General features: G+C 45.1%; 1 pseudogene; it reads right to left on the bottom strand.

Annotated features, from left to right (window-relative positions):
* Positions 1-778: 778 nt before the first annotated feature.
* Positions 779-20,833, bottom strand: part of LOC129696863 (uncharacterized) — a 61,540-nt pseudogene continuing 41,485 nt past the window's right edge.

Genomic DNA, 20,833 nt, shown 5'->3' with positions numbered 1-20,833 from the left:
TGGAACACCTCATCCTGGGTGCAGATACGGCATAGAAGGAGGAATTGGGAGTAGGGGATAGAGTCCTTACAGGAAGCAGGGTGGGAAGAAGTGTAGTCCAGATAGCCATGGGAGTCAGTGGGTTTGTAGTCGATGTCGGTCAGTAGTCTGTTACCTGCGATGGAGATGGTGAGGTCTAGAAACGGTAGGGAGATGTCGGAAATTATGCAGGTGAATTTGAGTGCCGGATGGAAGTTAGTGGTGAAATGGATGGTCATTGAGTTCTGCATGGGTGCAGGAGGAAGCACCAATGCAGTCGTCAATTATAGCGGAGGTAGAGTTTGGGGATGGGGCCCTGGTACGCCTCGAACAAGGATTGTTCAACGTACCCTACAAAGAGGTAGCCCATAGCTATGCCTTGGATTTGAAGAAAATTGGAGGAGTCAATTGAAAAATTGTTGAGAATAAGGACCAGCTCCGCGAGCTGAGGAGAGTATTAATAGCACGGGATTGGTTGATTCGAGGAAGAAACAAAGGGTTTTAAGACCTTCCTGGTGGGGGATGGAGGTGTAGAGTGACTGGATATCCATAGTGAAGATGAGGGAGTGGGGGCCTGGAAAACAGTAGTCATGAATTTAAAACCGAGATGAGAAGAAATTTTTTCACACACAGAGTGGTGAATCTCTGGAACTCTCTGCCGCAGAGGGTAGTCGAGGCCAGTTCATTGGCTATATTTAAGAGGGAGTTAGATGTGGCCCTTGGGCTAAGGGGATCAGGGGGTATGGAGAGAAGGAGGTACGGGATACTGAGTTGGATGATCAGCCATGATCATATTGAATGGCGGTGCAGGCTCGAAGGGCCGAATGGCCTACTCCTGCACCTAATTTCTATGTTTCTATGAAGGAGACAAAGAGCGTGTGAGGTGTCTTGGACATAGGTGGGGAGGGATCAGTGCTTTACAGTCAATGAAGCATTTTTACAATTATACCTTTGTTGTAATGTTGGAAGGGCAACAGCCAAGTAACACACAGTAACTTGTGGCAGATAGCAGTGTGGACATATTGAGGTGATGCTTCCGGTCATGAAGTTGGTTCTACCATCATCCTATCACAACCAGAGAGCGGAGCTGCACTACTATCTACCTTTTTGGTGACCCTCAGACTACCCTTAATCCGATTTTGCTGGTTTTACCTTGCACAAACCATTATTCGCTTACCGTGTAACTTACACTGTAAATGGTTCAATTGTAACGTATTGTCATTCATGCAACAAAAGCTTCTCTCTGTACCTTGGTACAGGTGACAATAAATACAACTGAACTAAACTGGTAGTGATATGAATATTAGCAGGACAGAAAGAGTGACATTTCAAATCATTATGTGGTCACTTTTAGACTATTATAAAGTCCAGGCAGAGCAAGAAGACCACATTGATCAGCCAGGATCACCACAATCCAGGCGATATCCCTTTCTCACTAATACCAGTGGGATGGAGGTACAGAAGCCCCAAGTTCCATGTCACCTAGTTCAGGAACAGCTACTTTCCTGCAATCATCAGGTTCTTGAACTGACGTTTGTGACCTCAGCTACGGAACACTATGGATTACCTCCTCCACCACCATGAACTCATTTCTAATTATGTTTTGTGCTAATTTTGCACGGAAACTTACTGCAAATCACAATTTTTCTTTTTTGCTGTGGACTCGTTGGGCCAAATGGCCTGTTTCCACACTTTATCTCTAAACTTAAGCTTAAAATTAGTTAAAGAGTGTTGTACAAGACAAGGACATTTGGCCAACAATGTCTGTGCCGAACATAATGCCAAAAACCATTATTTAGTTTATTCTTACTTCTTACGCCCTATGCTCCTCTAGAGAGCATAGACCATTGACATATGTCCTCCTCCTCACTTGGTTGTTGGCAGTTCTTTTGAGAACCCCCCAGTTGAGCCCACTCTCAGACATTTCTGTCTGGACACCTCTTCTCCAGCTGCTCCTGGGGCGACCTCTTTTCCCTTTTCCTTGGGGGTTCCATTTCAGGGCTTTCCGGGTGATGTTTGTGGCAGGTTTCCTAAGGGTGTGTCCAATCCAACTCCATTTTCTACTTCGAATTAGGAAGTCAATGGCCTCCTGGCTTGTTCTTTTCCACGGGTCCATTTTGCTTACTTTGTCTCTCCACCAGATGTTAAGTATTCTCCTAAGGCAGGTGTTAATGAATGTTTGCAGACTGTTTGTAGTGTTTGTTGTTTTCCATGTCTCTAATCCATACAGCATCACCTGTTTCACATTTAAGTTAAAGATGCATATTTTGGTGTTGATTGAGATGTGTTTTGAGCTCCAGATCTTCCTGAGCATGTTGAACACCACCCTAGCCTTATTGATTCTACTTTTTATGTCTGCCACTGCCCCTCCGGTCATGTCCATAACACTGCCTAGGCATGGAAATGTTTCTACCTCCTCTAGAGCAGTGCTGTGCATAAGGATAGGGTTGCTGGTTTTGGAGCGGATCCTCATCACCTGTACCTTTGCTGTATTGGGTGTAAGACCAAGTTTTGTTACAGCTGTGTGAGTCTGTCCGTCTTCTCCTGCATTTGTATCTGTGTGTGTGAAAGGAGAACTATGTCATCTGCAAAGTCAAGATCATCTAGCTGCTCCCTCATTGTCCACTAAATTCTATTTATTTTCCCGTTCGTTGTTTCCATCATGATCCAGTCAATTGCAGGAGGAACCGGAATGGTGACAATAAACATCCCTGCTTGATGCCCGTCTTGACAGTAAAGCTCCGAGAGAGCTGGCCTACATGCATAACTTTACATGAGGTTCCATCATATAAGTTCTTGATTAAGTTCATGGTCTTGATTGGAATTCCATAGTGGTCCATTGGGCACCATAGTGGTTGCCCTGTCTAAACTGTCAAACGCTTTCTCAAAGTCATTAAAGTTGATGTACAGGGACGTGTTCCATTCAATACGCTGCTCAATGATGATGCATAATGTTGCTATGTGGTCTGTGCATGAGTGATGGTTCCTGAATCCTGCTTGCTTGTCCCATAGCCTTTTGCCTTCAGATTCCTGAAGATGGCCGAGAATGACCCGGTTGAGAATTTGATTTGGTACAGAAAGTAGGGTGATCCCTTGGTACACATTTTCTTAGAAACATAGATCACCTTTTTTTGGTAGTTTCACGATGTATCCTTCTGCCCATTCTGTGGGTGTCTTTTCCTCTTCCCAAATTCTCCCAAAGAAGCCATGGAGCATGTCTGTTGATGAGTCTATATCTACTTTTAGGGCTTCAGGTGGAATATTGTCAGGGCCAGCAGCCTTGTCAGTTTTCTGTTGCTTGGTTGCAGCCTTTATTTCTGCTTTTGTTGGTCTGTCACACTTAATTTGTAGTGGTATCCTGGCTTTGGGAATGTCTATATAGCTGGTGGTGGCCTGTTTAGGACTTCTTCGAAATGTTCTACTCATCTGTCGAGCTGCGCCTCGTGGGTTGAAAGCATTTGACCGTTCTTGTCTGTAATTGGTTTATTACTCTGCAGATATGTCCCGGACAATTTCCTTGTGATGGTATATAACTCCCTCATGTTCCTTTGAGTCATCACAATTTCTGCCTCTTTGGCTCGCCTCTCCACCCGTGTTCTCTTGTCCCTCCTGATATTCTTTCACACTTATTTGTGGCACCTGTTGTACTCCTTTTGGGCTCAAGCCTTTTCAGCTCGTGCTCTTGAGTTGTTGACTTCCTCCTTTAAGTTTCTTATGTTGCATTTAGCTCTTTGGCTTTTGGCCTGGTGGTGTCTCTTCAGATTCAGATTCAGATTCAGATTCAGATTCAATTTTAATTGTCATTGTCAGTGTACAGTACAGAGACAACAAAATGCATTTAGCATCTCCCTTGAAGAGCGACATAGCAAACGATTTGAATTAAATAATAATAAGTGTCCGGGGGGGGGGTGGTGATTGGCAGTCACCGAGGTACGTTGTTTAGTAGAGTGACAGCCGCCGGAAAGAAGCTGTTCCTCGACCTGCTGGTTCGGCAACGGAGAGACCTGTAGCGCCTCCCGGATGGTAGGAGGGTAAACAGTCCATGGTTGGGGTGGTGAGAGCAGTCCTTGGCGATGCTGAGCGCCCTCCGCAGACAGCGCTTGCTTTGGACAGACTCAATGGAGGGGAGCGTGGGACCGGTGATGCGTTGGGCAATTTTCACCACTCTCTGCAATGCCTTCCGGTCGGAGACAGAGCAGTTGCCATACCATACTGTGATGCAGTTGGTAAGGATGCTCTCGATGGTGCAGCGGTAGAAGTTCACCAGGATCTGAGGAGACAGATGGACTTTCTTCAGTCTCCTCAGGAAGAAGAGACGCTGATGAGCCTTCTTGATCAGAGTAGAGGTATTGTGGGTCCAAGAGAGGTCATCGGAGATGTTGACTCCCAGGAACCTGAAGCTAGAAACACGTTCCACCTCCGTCCCGTTAATGTGGATGGGGGTGTGCGTGCCCCCTCTGGACTTCCTGAAGTCTACAATGAGCTCCTTGGTCTTCTTGGAGTTAAGGGCCAGGTTATTGTCAGCGCACCATGCTGCTAAGTGCTGGACCTCCTCCCTGTAGGCCAGCTCATCGTTGTTGCTGATGAGGCCAATCACCGTTGTATCATCTGCATACTTGATGATGGTGTTAGTACCATGTACAGGTGTGCAGTCATAGGTGAAGAGGGAGTAGAGGAGGGGGCTCAGCACACAGCCCTGAGGAACGCCGGTGTTCAGGGTGAGGGTTGAAGAAGTGTGCTTGTCTAACCTCACAGACTGGGGTCTGTTGGTTAGAAAGTCCAGTATCCAGTTGCAGAGGGAGGGGTCGATGCCCAGGTTACCGAGTTTGGTGATCAGTTTTGATGGAATAATGGTGTTGAATGCTGAGCTGTAATCGATGAACAGCATTCTTACATAAGTGTCTCTGTTGTCAAGGTGGGAGAGGGCGGAGTGAAGTGCCGTTGAGATGGCATCCTCCGTACTCCTGTTCTTGCGGTAGACAAACTGATAGGGATCCAGTGTGGGGGGTAGGCAGCTTTTGAGGTGTGCCAGGACCAGCCTCTCGAAGCACTTGGTGATGATGGGGGTAAGTGCAACTGGGCGGAAGTCGTTGAAGCTTGCCGCAGTGGAGTGTTTTGGCACTGGCACGATGGAGGTGGCTTTAAGGCAAGTGGGGACAACTGCTTGGGCAAGTGACAGGTTGAAGATGTCAGTCCAGACGTCTGTCAGCTGCGCAGCACAGGCACTGAGCACGCGTCCGGGGATGCCGTCTCAACGGCACTTCACTCGGCCCTCTCCCACCTTGACCCCCTCTCCCACCTTGACCGCCCTCTTCAACCTTAGCTTGAATTTCCATACCAGGAGGTGGTGGTCTGAAGCTGCATCAGCTCCTCTTCTTGTTCTGACATCTTCCATGGACCTTCTGAACTTTTTACAGATACAAATGTGGTCACTTTGATTTTCTGTGACATGATCTGCTGACATCCAAGTTGTTTTGTAGATTGTTTTATGAGGGAAGACACTTCCCCCAATCACTAGGTTATTGTTAACACAGGTCTCATCAAACATCTTGCCATTTTCATTCATTTCCCCCACTCCATGCTTTCCCATCACTGCCTCATATCCCTTGTTTTGGCCTCCAACAGCGTTGGAGTCACCCATCAGGATAATGAGATCTCTGCCTCCAATACTACCAAGTAGGTGGTTCAAGCTGTCATAGAACCTGCCTTTGACTTCATCCTCTGCATCGTTGGTGGGTGCATAACATTGGATTATGTGGGCTTTCACTCTCTTGTTCTTGGTTTTGAAGATTGCGGAGATGGGACGAGAGCTGATGGGTTCCCATCTGTTAGAGCCTTTCTAGCGTCCTTCATCATCATGATGGCCACTCCCTCTGTATGCTTCACTCCCTCCTCTCCCTGTCCGGAGTAGATATTGGACTGCCCACTGATCAATTTGATCTCCCCTGACTGTGTCCATCTTGTTTCAGCCAAGCGCAGGACTAAGAGATTGTAGCGCACCATTTTGTTGGCAATTGTGGCAGCATTGCCAGCCTGGAACATGGTTCGGATGTTCCATGTCCCCACAAGGATGGGTTTCTTTGGCGTCAGAAGGTGTCAGCTTCCCAGCGCCCTTGTGGGTTTGGCTGGGAAGCGTCATGTTCCCCATCGCTGGGGCACCTTCTTCAACCAAGTGTGTAATTTGGTTTTCATTTGTCAAAGTTTCTGTAACTCACACTTTTTTTCCAGGGTGGGGTAGTTAACCCCACACCCAACCCCCAACCTGGAGGACCAGGGTCTGCTTCGTCTGCCTCCTCACCCGAGACCTGTCCGGTTCAGTTGAACCTGCCAGGGATATGAAACCCCATCTGGCATTGCTCTCAGGATCACTGGAGTACACAAGCCTCTCCTCCACGTCAAGGTTGCAGTCCATGAGAGGCATCATTTAATTCAATTCAATTCAACTTTAATGTCATCGCACAAATACAAGTATGAGTACAACGAAATGCAGTTTTGCGTCAGTCCGCAGTAGTTGTGCATAAAGAAATAAAAAAAATAGAAAGAGAGAAGATACAGAATAATCAAAAAATACAGAATAATTAAACAATGGGGACGGAGGGACCAGAGAAATCTATTGGCGGAACTCCGAGTTCAGCAGTGTAATTGTATTATTGTAGAAGTTGTTCCTCATCCTACTAGTACTAGCCATTTATCTTCCTACACATAGCCTATGTTCCAGCTACTCACCATCTCTGTGTAAAACAAGTTGCCCCGCACATCTCTTTTAAACTTTGCCCCTCTCACCTTAAACCGATGCCCTTTTAAAAATTATAAGCAATCATGAAAACTGCATTTGAAAACTGCAATGCTCTCACTGCAGCATTGGGAATGGCAATCTATTGTTCTCATCCTTATATAGACTTGTAACTGCACATAATACTGTTCTGCCCCAGAGGTGAAGCACTACCAAGTAAAGCATGGTTGAAACCACCTTGTGATCCGGTCTGGGATAACCTAGATTCAAAATAACATTGGAAACATGTCCACTAGGGTGCATGCCCATAAAGAAAGCCGCTGAATTTTCTTTCTCATCTTTTCAAGTGGGCCTCAAAACAGTTAGCTTTTGACTCTTACCTGCAAGTGTGGGCCATTGAGCCATCTCCCCTGTGTGCTGTTTGCAGAGCCAACAGTCCTGGCCTCATATGGGAATAGGGTATGATAAGGCTGTAATATTTATGCTCAGAGTACTTTTAATAAGAATATATTTGACAAAACATTTTATCAAAACTAAACACTGGCAGTGCTGCCAAAAAACCTGTTCTTTTGTAATTGCTACTCTGGGGTAATTTAATTCTCACTGAGGCATGCACAAAAGCTTCTGGATCAACATAATGTCCCTTAATTACCGAGCTGATGTCTTACTGCTAGTCAAATAAATAGAACCTTCAATCACTCCTGCCATCTTTTATTCTGCCGACAATTGCGACAACACCTATTGCTACTAAAACTGCTCACTGTGTTCTTTTTTGTCTGTTTAGCTTTTGTTGGCAGATCCTTGCTTCCAGCTTTTTTTTCACCTTATCCTCTGTTCTGCAGCAATCACGAGTGTCACATTAAATTAGATGAGAAAACACAGCCATTACTTGGGAGCAGCCTTTGGGCCACAGATGATAGCAATATTACCCACACTTTATCTCATGCTAAGGCAAAGAGAAAAGCCCATGGCCCCTGCAGAAAGAGAATGTCAGCCACAAATTGCAATCCATGAAGGTGCTGGGTGGGAGAAATTCATTTTGTGACCAAAAGCCACTTAGACATTATTGCCAATCAAAGTGAATTTCACAGACCCAGCTCAGCTGGAAATGTCAGAAAGAGCTTCAGCAGCACCTAATTAATATGGAAATAAGTGAAATAAGTAAAGGGTACTGTGTGGGAGGTGGTTTTAATGCTGATTGATAATTCCCCTGGAACTCATGAATAAGTAAATCCTTGGTACGCTGTGGTCGGTCAAAGTGATAGAGTATGGATTAGTATTGTGCTTGCTGCACTAATGCTCACCGTGTAAGGAAAGGACACAACCTACCTGCAACTGTGAATGGCCAGAATTTCAGGCTGAAAGCCAGTTCTGTGAGATAGGGCTCAGATGAGTAAAGGTAAGGAAAATCAGAAGAATTTGATGCAGGGAAATTTGCTGCAAGGTTCCACTAAGTGGGGTTCACCCCGATGGGCATGAGGATTGAGGGGATGGAAGTCATCTGGACAGATCTATTAGTCGAACGATTATGGAGCAGGATCAAACCTAAGATGGAAACTCTTGTTTGTGGGTGAGGTACAATAGAGAGATACAGTGTGGAAACAGGCCCTTCGGCCCGTCGCATCCATGACGACCAGCAATCATCCCTTACACTAACACTATCCTACACACTAGGGACAATTTACAATTTTACATACTAGTCAATTAATCTACAAACCTGTACATCTTTTGAATGTGGAAGGAAACTGGAGAACCCAGAGAAAACTAGGCGGTCACAGGGAGAATGTACCAACTCCGTACAGACAGTACCCGTATTCAGAATCAAAATCAGGTCTCTGGCGCTGTGAGGCAGCAACTCTACTGCTGCGCCACTGTGCCGGCCAAGATGTGGGGGCTAGGGTTTTCCAGAGAGGTACAGTAAAATGAGGACTGGGTTAGTGGAGGGCTGGAGGCTGAAGTTGATACGTGGGATGGCATACTCAATTGCGGAGATCTGGAAGGGATTCCCCATGGAAGCCAGCGATGATCGATGGTTGAGGTGTGGAGCTTCATGCCGATTGTGGGAGATGGATGTTAAGGGCATCTGAGGTCCTGGCAATCCATTCCAAAGAAGGAAACAAACAGGCCAGGATTGATGTTTTCTTTGAATGATTGACAAGCCACGTGAAAAGATAAGCAGACAAAGAATAAAACAAACAATGAGTTGTAATCTCATGGTTCATTCGCTGGTTCAGTAGCCCAGGCACTGTTCTTCTGCATAGTCGTGCCATCTGAACACTTTAGTTGGATTAGCTCCTTATACGCATTCAGTTGCATCAATTGTTTTCTATTTAAATTGGGATTTTATCTTTCAGGTGACTGCTTTGGTAAGTAGTGCAACTTTTCCAGAGATAAGTTGACCGACTGGACAGCATGAACAACCAAGGAAATAAAAACAAAATTTTAGATGCTGAAAAAAAAACATTTTTAGATGCTGAAATAAAAACAGTAACTGCTGGAAATATTCAGCAGGTCAGGCCGCATTTATGGGAAGAGAAACAGAATCAATGTTTCAGGTCAAAGACCCTTTGTCAGAACAAACAAGGAGAATTTGGGTTGATTTTTAACCCCACCTAAGCAGGTGCATGGGGTAAATGAAATATTTCAACTTTAAATAATTAAACCTTAAATAACACCACAAACTGCCTTCATCACGATTTGACAGTCAGGCCAGAATACAAGGCGTCGATTGGTAAGTGAAGCAAGTTAGTAGGTTTGCAGCCTGATTTAACCCCAGCTGGTTGGGTTTCCTTGCCTGAAGGGAAGTAAGGACATGGAAAGTGGACTGTACAGAGCCGATCATCTTGATCATCCCACCTCTTGCCTAATGCACCAAGACTGGGCCAACCATTAGCCCTATTAAACTTAAAATGATCACCCCTACATTTGAACCCTCATACTGCTCCCTTCTTTATATCCTCTTTTAGCCCTACAAACCTCACAGAACGAATGGTTTCTACCAATTCTGGTCTCACCAATCCTGTACTGTTCAGGGTTCAGGGAATGATATGCAGTCCTCCACGCTCAAACCAGCAGTTCAGGCAAATTATCTGCAATTGTGAGTGCCCATCTGAGTTAAGTTACGGAGTCCATGTATGCTGCAACCACCAGGAAACTAAGTATATTGTATTTTTTTCAGTACTAAGCGACCATCAAACCAAAGCCACGTATGCTTTATAGTGGAAGTGGCACATCCTGGTTGTTGGGATCTGGACAATTCTGCAATTATCTTTCATATGCTTTCTTTGCATGCAATGGGCACAAACAGAAACAGGTCAACACATTTCATGAACAAGACACAAGGTTCTGGAGTAACTTAGCGGGTTGGGCAGAATTTAGGAAAACATGGATAGATGACGTTCTGGGCCCTTCTTCAGACTGTCTAAATCTGAATTCTCAGTATGAAGAAGGGTTCCGAGCTGATACATTGCCTATCCATGTACTCCAGACATAATGCCAGGCCCATAGAGTTACTTTACACTTTGTGTCGTGTTTTACAAATCAGCATCTGCAGTTCCTTATATCAAAAAAATTCCTGAGGTTGACTGAGAGATAAATATTATCAAGCTCACCAGGAAAACGGGTTGGAGCTGGGAAGGGTTTAAACAGTGATTGTTTTAAGCTTGAACAATTAATAAATTGGGTGGCAACTTAAATTAGGGAAAAAAGGCAAACACGCCATCTAGAGTCATAGTGATAGAATCATACAGTGTGTAACCAGGTCCCTTCCCCCCATGTGGCCCACACCGGCTTTGTCAGATGTCCCATAAATGCATTATTTATACCTACCTTTCATTTGTCCCATAGCCCTCTAAAAACCCCCCCCCCCCCCCCCCCCATTTCAGGTCACCATCATGTTTGGGACACAGCAATGTCATGTAAATGAAAGTAGTCATGTTTAGTATTTTGTTGCATATCCTTTGCATGCAATGACTGCTTGAAGTCTTATGCTTGTTTTGGGGGCTTATCCCCATTCAGTTTTCTCTTCAGCATATAAAAGGCATGCTCAATTGGGTTCAGATTGGGTGATTAACATGGCCACTCAAGAATGGACCATTTTTTAGCTTTGAAGTATGTTTGGGGCCATTGTCTTGCTGTAGAATGAACCGCCGGCCAATGAGTTTTTAGTCATTTGTTTGAACTTGAGCAGATAGGATGTGTCTATACACTTCAGGATTCATTATGCTACTACCATCAACAGCTATATCATCAATGAAGATAAGTGAGGCAGCACCTTCAGCAGCCATACATGCCCAGGCCATAACACTCCCATAACCGTGTTTCACAGATGAGGTGGTATGCTTTGGAACTTGGGCATTCCTTCTCTCCTCCATACTTTGCTCTTGCCATCACTCTGATATAAGTTAATCTCCATTTCATCTGTCCACAAGACCTTTTTCCAGAACTATGGTTGCTCTTTTAGACTCGGTTTGGACTCGCTAGAATTTAGAAGATTGAGGGGGGATCTTATAGAACTTACAAAATTCTTAAGGGGTTGGACAGGCTAGTTGCAGGAAGATTGTTCCCGATGTTGGGGAAGTCCAGAACAAGGGGTCACAGTTTAAGGATAAAGGGGAAATCTTTTAGCACCGAGATGAGGAAAACTTTTTTCACACAGAGAGTGGTGAATCTCTGGAATTCTCTCCCGCAGGTAGTTGAGGCCAGTTCATTGGCTATATTTAAGAGGGAGTCAGATGTGGCCCTTGTGGCTAAAGGGATCAGGGGTATGGAGAGAAGGCAGGTACAGGATACTGAGTTGGATGATCAGCCATGATCATATTGAATGGCGGTGCAGGCTCGAAGGGCCGAATGGCCTACTCCTGCACCTATTTTCTATGTTTCTATGTTTCTTTTAAATACTTCTTGGCAAACTGTAATCGGCCATCCTATTTTTGCGGCTAACCAGTGGTTTGCATCTTGCAGTGTAGCCTCGGTATTTCTGTACATGAAGTCTTCTGCGGACAATGGTCATTGACAAATCCACTCCTGAAGAGTGTTTCTGATCTGTTGGACAGGTGTTTAGGGATATTTGTTTATTATAGAGAATTCTTCTGTCATCAGCTGTGGAGGTCTTCCTTGGCCTGCCAGTTCCTTTGTGATTAGTAAGCTCACCAGTGGTCTTTTTTTTCTTAATGATGTTCCAAACATTGATTTTGGTAAGCCTAAGGTTTGGCTGATGTAGCTAACAGTTTTATTCTTATTTCTCAGTCTCATAATGGCTTCTTTGACTTTCATTGGCACAACTTTGGTCCTCATGTTGATAAACAGCAATAAATGTTTTGAAAGGTGATGGAAAGACTGGAGGAAAGACTAGTTGCTGAGAGCTCGCTTATACCAGCATTAAGGAGGCAATTAAGCACACCTGAGCAATCATAAATGCCTGTGAAGCCGTGTGTCCCAAATGTTATGGTGCCTTGGAATTGGGGGACTATGTATAAACACAGCTGTAATTTCTATGTGGTGAAACCAAATGTATAGAATGGCCTTTCAAAAAATCTGACAAATGTGTACTTTAACCACATGTGATTTATTTCTATTACAAATCTCAAATTGTGGAATACAGGGGCAAATAAATAAATGCCGGGTCTTTGTCCCAAACATTATGGAGGGCACTGTACCTGTACTCCTCGTACCTGTACTCCTCCTAGCAATTATAGACCTGTTAGTTTGACGTCAGTGGTGGGCAAATTAATGGAAAGGATACTTAGAGATAATATATATAAGCATCTGGATAAACAGGGTCTGATTTGGAACAGTCAACATGGATTTGCGCTTGGAAGGTCATGTTTGACTAATCTTCTTGAAATTTTTTGAAGAGGTTACTAGGGAAATTGATGAGGGTAAAGCAGTGGATGTTGTCTATATGGACTTCAGTAAGGCCTTTGACAAGGTTCCTCATGGAAGGTTGGTTAAGAAGGTTCAACTGTTGGGTATTAATGGTGGAGTAGCAAGATGGATTCAATAGTGGCTGAATGGGAGATGCCAGAGAGTAATGGTGGATGGTTGTTTGTCAGGTTGGAGGCCAGTGACGAGTGGGGTGCCACAGGGATCTGTGTTGGGTCCACTGTTGTTTGTCATGTACATCAATGATCTGGATGATGGTGTGGTAAATTGGATTAGTAAGTATGCAGATGATACTAAGATAGGAGGGGTTGTGGATAATGAAGTAGATTTTCAAAGTCTACAGAGAGATTTATGCCAGTTGGAAGAGTAGACTGAAAGATGGCAGATGGAGTTTAATGCTGATAAGTGTGAGGTGCTACATCTTGGCAGGACAAATCAAAATAGGACGTACATGGTAAATGGTAGGGAATTGAAGAATGTAGGTGAACAGAGGGATCTGGGAATAACTGTGCACAGTTTCCTGCAAGTGGAATCTCATGTAGATAGGGTGGTAAAGAAAGCTTTTGGTGTGCTGGCCTTTATAAATCAGAGCATTGAGTATAGAAATTGGGATGTAATGTTAAAATTGTACAAGGCATTGGTGAGGCCAATTCTGGAGTATGGGGTACAATTTTGGTCGCCTAATTATAGGAAGGATGTCAACAAAATAGAGAGAGTACAGAGGAGATTTACTAGAATGTTGCCTGGGTTTCAGCAACTAAGTTACAGAGAAAGATGGAACAAGTTAGGGCTTTATTCTTTGGAGCGCAGAAGGTTAAGGGGGGACTTAATAGAGGTCTTTAAAATGATGAGAGTGATAGACAGAGTTGACTTGGATAAGCTTTTCCCACTGAGAGGAGGGAAGATGCAAACAAGGGGACATGACTTGAGAATTAAGGGACAGAAGTTTAGGGGTAACATGAGGGGGAACTTCTTTACTCAGAGAGTGGTGGCTGTGTGGAATGAGCTTCCAGTGAAGGGGGTGGAGGAAGGTTCATTTTTATTATTTAAAAATAAATTGGATAGTTATATGGACAAGAAAGGAATGGACGGTTATGGTGTGAGCGCAGGTATATGGGACTAGGGGAGAATACGTGTTCGGCACGGACTAGAAGGGTCGAGATGGCCTGTTTCCGTGCTGTAATTGTTATATGCTGGTATGGTTATATGGTACCACTACTCTACAACACTCTCCAGAGCCCCACTGTTCACTGTGTAGGTTCTGCCCATTTTGGTGCTCCCAAAATGCAAAACCTCACATTTATTTGAAAAAATCCCATCAATCATTCACCAACCAATCAAGATCCTGCTGCAATTTTTCACAACTCTACTCGGAAATAAAACAATGGTGTCTTCTCAGTCACCACATGTGAATAACTCTAACTTCCAAGTTTCTTGATGGATAACGTATGATTGAAAATGGGAAAAAGACCAGAATTGGAAGAACACATGGTTCTCAGAGGCTTATAGGGTGAAAAGAAGATATAAAGAAAGAAAGAAGCCAGTGATAAGAGGGTGCCAAACCTAGGGATAATACCATTAAGCTTGAGAAGCTGAGAAATAGGGAACCAACATAGTTCTGGGCACAGAGGATTGGTGGCTGTGCAGAACTTGGAGCATTAACTTGGAACAAACTGCAGTATTTTACTAATCACCATAATGGCAGGATAATAAATTACAGACAATGGGTTCACTCTTCAATGTTCTCATATTGAAAAAGAGCAGGTTGGTTATCTTTTTATTAGCTGCTGTATGGTAAGCTGAGCAGATTTCTCTATGTTTAAGATCTAATTACCCCAAGACAGAAGTGCAGATGAGCAGCATAAAACAGCGCACTGCACGCCCCATCTGCTTCTGATTTCTTTCTCCAAGGATGCCATCTTCTCGTGGTTCAAATAACAAATTGCCCCCGACTGGGAATCTGGGAGAGGTCATGGAGAAAGAATGTCTCTGGGAAAAGAAGGCATGAATAAATTCTACCTGGAGCTCTGTCTTAAATGGTCTCAAGCTGCTATAACATTGGCACACAGTGTCTCGGCAGTAGGTATATTAGTCTAATATTCACTTGTTCAACAGGAGAGTAAAATATAATGACCATTGTTCTTCAGGGATCTCCACAATGCTGTGCTGGAGAACATTAAATAGACACAGGGCTCCCAGTTCCCAGCTCACCAAGAATGGAATGTCAGGAGAGACTCACATCTGTCAGTCTCAACCTCCAGCTGCACTTGAGGTTCTCGAGGAGGAAGATAAGGAGGGGGATAACAATGAGAATTAAAAGAGAAAAGCCAGACAGCACACATTCTGGGAACATTTAGGAGTAGCTGCCTTTCAACTGCGTATACATGTTTTGGCCATCTTGTAAGATAGCCAAACGTTCAGAACCTAACTCCAAAGAAATAAAGGATTAATGGAACTGGTGGCACAAATTCAAGACAAATCAAGGAATGGGTAAGAAGGAACTGCAGATGCTGGTTTACACCAAAGATAGACATATAATGCTGGCAGGGCCGGATTTACATATTAGCTAGACAAGCTTAAGCTTAGGTCCTCGAGATCTAGGGGGGCCTACTCACCTCGCTGTCTCACCAGACCCGTCGAACCTCACCGCCCCACCGACCATCCGCCCACCGGGACCTCCTGCTCTTTGCCTGCCAACCCTCGCCACTCTACCACCCTCCCTCCAGCAGCCCGCAGACGTCACCTTTCCTGCAGCCTGGACTCAGCACCGGGCCTGAAGTTTCCACGCATCAGACTCCCACTCCCCCGGGTTTGACTGCACTGGGTCCAAGTGCTAGCCCCCCAACCCTGGTAATCTCAGTGGCTGTTTCACTGGGTCATCCCCATTCCCCTCAAAACATGTGACCCCCAGCTCTTCCCCACCAACACTACAGTCTATATACCCCCCTACCCCCTGACCACCGACCATCCCCCCCACCAGACATCGCCTTGGCCTCAGTCCACTCACCTGCCTTCCTCCAGCCCCAGCTCCCATCCCTGCCATGTGTTCACCATCCCCACAGACCTCCCCCTCTCAGATACCGAATGGTCTGTCCTCAGCAGAGGCCTCACCTTTGTCCCCCTCCGTCCCCACCTCAATGAGTTCCAGACCCACCGCGATTTGGAGCTCTTCTTCCGTTGCCTCCGCTTCATACCGTTCTTCCATGGGAAGGAGTCCTCGCCCCCATTGATGATCCCTTTTCCCATCTCCAACAGACCCCTCCTCTTGGACCCCCCCTCATGGCCATTGATACAATGAAATGTGTGGGTCACCATCCGACGTCGGAACGGGAGAACATTCTCAGCGGCTTGGAATTCTGAATCCCGAAGTCCACAGGCTGAGCTGGGTGGAGATTCACGCTGGCGGCCCTCGGCAAAGGGTTCCCAGGGCTCCGCGATATTAAAATCAGCGCGGCCCAAGGCTGGGAGCTCCGTAAACCACCACTCCGTGATGTTGAAGCAGCAGGCCCAACAGAGCTTCAAACGGTTTGATCCAGGTACGACATCGCCTGCTCCGCGATGAATCCAATATGGATTTTCAAACCAACTGTTTAATGACAACATACAGTAGGATCTAAAAGTGTCACACTGTCACTCCGGTAGTCATGGTCCTCTAGTCTAGGGGTGGGGAATTGGGAGGGGGGGCTCACATGTGAAATAGCTTAGGGCCTTTCATCTAAATCTGGCCCTGAATGCTGGAGTAAGTCAGTGAAACAACAGCATCTTTAGATAAAAAGAATGGGTGCTGTTTCGGGTCATGACCCTTTTCAGATTGAAGAACATCACCCATTCCTTCTATCTAGAGATGCTGTCTGTCCCGCTGAGTTACTTGAGCATTGTGTGTCTATCTTCAGTATATGCCATGCCGCTTTAAAGCCTCTAAAGTCCCTTTGAAGTGTTACTGTTGTGACTGTTATAATGTGTAATGGAAACATAATAAGACCCCACAAACAGCCACAGTTAAACAATTTTCTTGGAATTGACTAAGTGATAAGTATCACCCAGCTCACCGGGACAAAGGGACAAAAGTTGGGAAAGGTTTACACACTGCGATGACAATTTTAAGTTTGAAGAAGTGGTGAACTGGGAGTCAACTTAAGATGGGGGAAAGAGGCAAACTCGCCTAATCTTCTTTGAAATAATACCATGGCATCCACATATGGCAGGGCATTTGGCATATGGCAGGGCATTGTAGAACTCTACACATGCCAGCAACTAGCATATGCCAATTCCACCAAGACTTTGCTCAGTCACTTTGTGCTTGTGATTGTAATAGCTCATCCAAAGCTGAGAGATCTCGGTCTTCCCATGCAACTGCAGGTGGTTTCTACCTAACACAACATCCAGTTACATTGCATAGAATATCCATGCACTGAAATATTATTGTGTTCTACAGGTACCTTGATGGCACTCAGCTATTCCATGCCATCAGCTCGCTTAATCCTCCACTTACCTTGCCTTGTCAAACTGATTAACAACACAGTCACAGTGGCACAGCAATTGCTGCCTAACAGCGCCAGAGACCCAGGTTCGATCATGACAATGGGGTGCTGTCTGTATGGAGTTTGTACCTTCTCCCTGTGACCGTGTGGGTTTTCTCTGGGTGCTCTGATTTTCTTCCACATTCCAAATATGTTCAGGTTTGCAGATTAATTGGTTTCTGTAAATTGTCCCTAGTGTGTAGGATAGAACTAGTGCACGAGGATCGCTGATTGACGCGGACTTGATGGGCCAAATGACCTGTTTCCATGCTACATCTAACTTTCTCCAATTGTACTAGTGAAAATCACATAGTGAAAATCAACGTTTTTGGATGCAAGTACAAATTCAATTCCCAAGCATTGATTCCAGCTCTTTCCTAGGAACTCCTGAGGATTGTATTGTATTGTATTGTATTCAAATTTATTGTCATTGTCTCAATTTGAGACAACAAAATGAATTTCCCTTACAGGCAGTATCATAAAAAAAATCATAAAAAAATAAAAAAATAATAAATAAATAATAAAACATATTAAAAATAAAATTGAAATTGAATGATAAAAAAAGCACAAACACAGAAAGTCCACGACACAACATAACATAAATGGCACCAAGGTGAGGAAGGCACCATAGTCCAGCCAGCCTCCCCTCCGTGTTCATCCGTGGTCGGGGCCTTCCGAGCACCCGCAGTCGCCGCCCCGGGTGGCCCGATGTTCAGGCCCTCACGCCGGGCTGGTGGAACGCCGACGCCGAACCCCGACGGTGAGCATCCTCCTCCTCAGTGGCCCGGACCTCCTGATCAGCCGCCTCCCGCTGCCGGAGTCTGCAGCTCCCGAGTCCACAGGCCGAGCCGGGCAGAGTCACAGGACCCCGCGCTGTCCATCAGCGCCGCCCGCGTTGGGAGCTCCGCAAACCGCAGCTCCAGGATGTTGGTGCAGCAGGTCCAGCACTCCGGGCTCCAGACGGCGACCCCCGGTAAGGCATCGCCAGCCCCGCGATGTTCCAGCGCTGTCCCGCCGCTGCTGGAGCTCCGGTCGATCCCGGCAGGAAAGGCCGTGCCAATCCAGGTAGGTAGGCCGCTGTGGGGGGAGGGGGGGGGGGGGCGAGGACGCGACTCGAATAATAGTCGTGTCCTCACCAGGAAGCGGCTGAAGGACGGTATCCCCCGTCCCCCACATAAAAACACCAAAAAAAGCGCAGCCGTAGGATGAAAGAGATTCTAAGCAAGCTGGTGTCAACTTTCACCATCTTGCCAGTCAAATAATTCATCCATCCATATCTTCTGCAGCAAAGTTAGTGAACAATACAACAGACATTGTTCAATTGTATGTAAGAATGTCAGCCTCAGTTTAAAGTATTCTCAGATGTAAGTCAGAAATTTGGGGTTCCACACTGTGGATGTTTCAGTGTAATATCAAAGCCCAGCATAGAAAAAATACTCCGAGATCAGATATGCAATGGAAGTTGTATCTTCTTTCTCCAATTGATACAAGGGTCCCATGATGACTTTCCACAGGAGTGGCACCACTAGCGCAGAAGGTTGTGCTGGTGCTTCACGTCTCTGGCTGCCACGGTTCAAAAACTTACCTCTTGGCACTTTCTGTACGGACATATAAGATTGTTCAGGGATTGGACGCGCAATAGGCAGGAAACATGGTCCCGATGTTGGGGGAGTCCAAAACCAGGAGCCACAGTTTAAGAATAAGGAGTAAGTCATTTAGGACGGAGATGAGGAAATGCTTTTTCTCACAGAGAGTGGTGAGTCTGTGGAATTCTCTGCCACAGAGGGCGATGGAGGCAGGTTCTCTGGATGCTTTCAAGAGAGAGCTAGATAGGGCTTTTAAAAATAGCAGAGTCAGGGGATATGGGGAGAAGGCAGGAACGGGTTACTGATTGGGGTGATCAGCCATGATCACATTGAATGGCGGTGCTGGCTCGAAGGGCCAAATGGCCTACTCCTGCACCTATTGTCTATTGTCTTTTGTTAATTGGTTGGTAAAAAATGTATCTAGTTGATGGTCGGTATGGACTCAGTAGGGCCTGTTTCCATCATGTGCGGTTGTAATTTGAAATGTAGTAATATGAAAAAGCAAACAGATTTTTCCTGATGTCTTGCAAAAATTGATGTCTAAGCAAACATTAGTAAAACAGTTCACCTGGTCATTCATCATCTGTTGGTGGGATCCAGTTTTGCTCATTTAGTTAGATAGGCACAAAGTGCTGGAGTAAAGGGCCTGTCCCACTTTCACGACCTAATTCACGACCTGTGCTGAAATTTGCCCTTGACTCATACTCGCAGCATGGTCGTCACGAGGTCGTAGGAGGTCGTAGGTAGGCCGTCGCAGGCCGTGATGCTAGTTGTAGGTACTCGTGGCATCAAGTAGGTCGGGGCATTTTTTCTAGCCTGATGAAAAATGTCCACGAGTAAACACGGTCGTGAATTAGTTTGTGAAAGTGGGACAGGTGTGTCTGGCAGCATCTCTGGAGAAAAAATAATGTGTGACGTTTCAGATCTGAAACGTCATACATCCTTTTTCTCTCGAGATGCCGACTGTGTCACTGAGTTACTCCAGCACTTGGTGTCTATCTTTGGCAACCAGCATCTGCAGTTCCTTGTTTATACTTGCTCATATGGTTGCTATGTTTCTTGCAGGTTAATAGAAGCCAAAATTTGGAAGTATTTAGAAGTATTTTATTGGCTGTGAAACTTTTTTAGGACTTGCTGAGGTCATAATAAGGACTACATAGATGCAAATCTTGTATTTGACTTAATCAGTGTTGGAGCTTTGAAATTGCAAGACATTGTCAATGGCAAGAAACTGTTTCCAAACAGTTCAGTTCCAGAGCTCAAAACAATTACCAAATTAAACTTCTTCCATAATTTGTTTGCTATTTTGTCTGCCATTCCTTTGAGGCATCCAAGGACTGAGGGCATTGCACCACTTGATGTCGATGATTATTGACATGCTCAAGCAAAGGTTTGGACGCTTTGATTTATCAGGGATGTAAACCAACGAGATTGTAAAAAACGATTTTCCATGCTATGTCTCATCCAATTTTGCACTGCCTTGGCATGTTCCCCGTGGCAATGTGTCAGTTAGTCAGTTAACGAAGTTACATTACACATGAATGGGTCACCAGTTCTCCAAAGCTGCCATTAAAGAAGACAAGAGGCATGTGACTCCAGACTTGCACCCACATGCATACAGTACATATCATATCCAAGAGTGAGCAGACTGCCAGATTTCATGAGTGCCATCGCAAATGTTTCACTAATGTGTGCAGACATAGTTTGAGCTTTTGGAAAGTTGATCAACAGTGACCAATGTGACTTTAAATGACTGCAACTAGTTTTTACAAAAATGATAAGGGACCTGGAAAGAAGTAAAATTGAGCAATGTGGCAACACTCTTACAAGAAACATTGTAAATGTCTAATTTTCTTGTGGCAACCTCCAAATCAAAATTGGCATCTTAACATTTCCTATTTGCAGCCAGCTTTATTTTAAAAGGCCAGTGGAGCCCCTGGGATGACGCTAAAGCATTATGTTCTTCCTCGTGACTCCCTGTGCATTGCGTGCATGTCACGTGCTGTGTACCAGGAACTGTTAAAATATTTACCACATTTCACTGCACAAAATCAGAACAATGCGTTTCAGGAAGATACAATGCCCAAGCAGTA

Source organism: Leucoraja erinacea, chromosome 5 (assembly GCF_028641065.1).
Source record: "Leucoraja erinacea ecotype New England chromosome 5, Leri_hhj_1, whole genome shotgun sequence".
Lineage (NCBI taxonomy): Eukaryota > Metazoa > Chordata > Chondrichthyes > Rajiformes > Rajidae > Leucoraja > Leucoraja erinaceus.
Note: the sequence above shows the minus strand (reverse complement) of the source record. Positions and strands in the feature narration are given on the sequence as shown.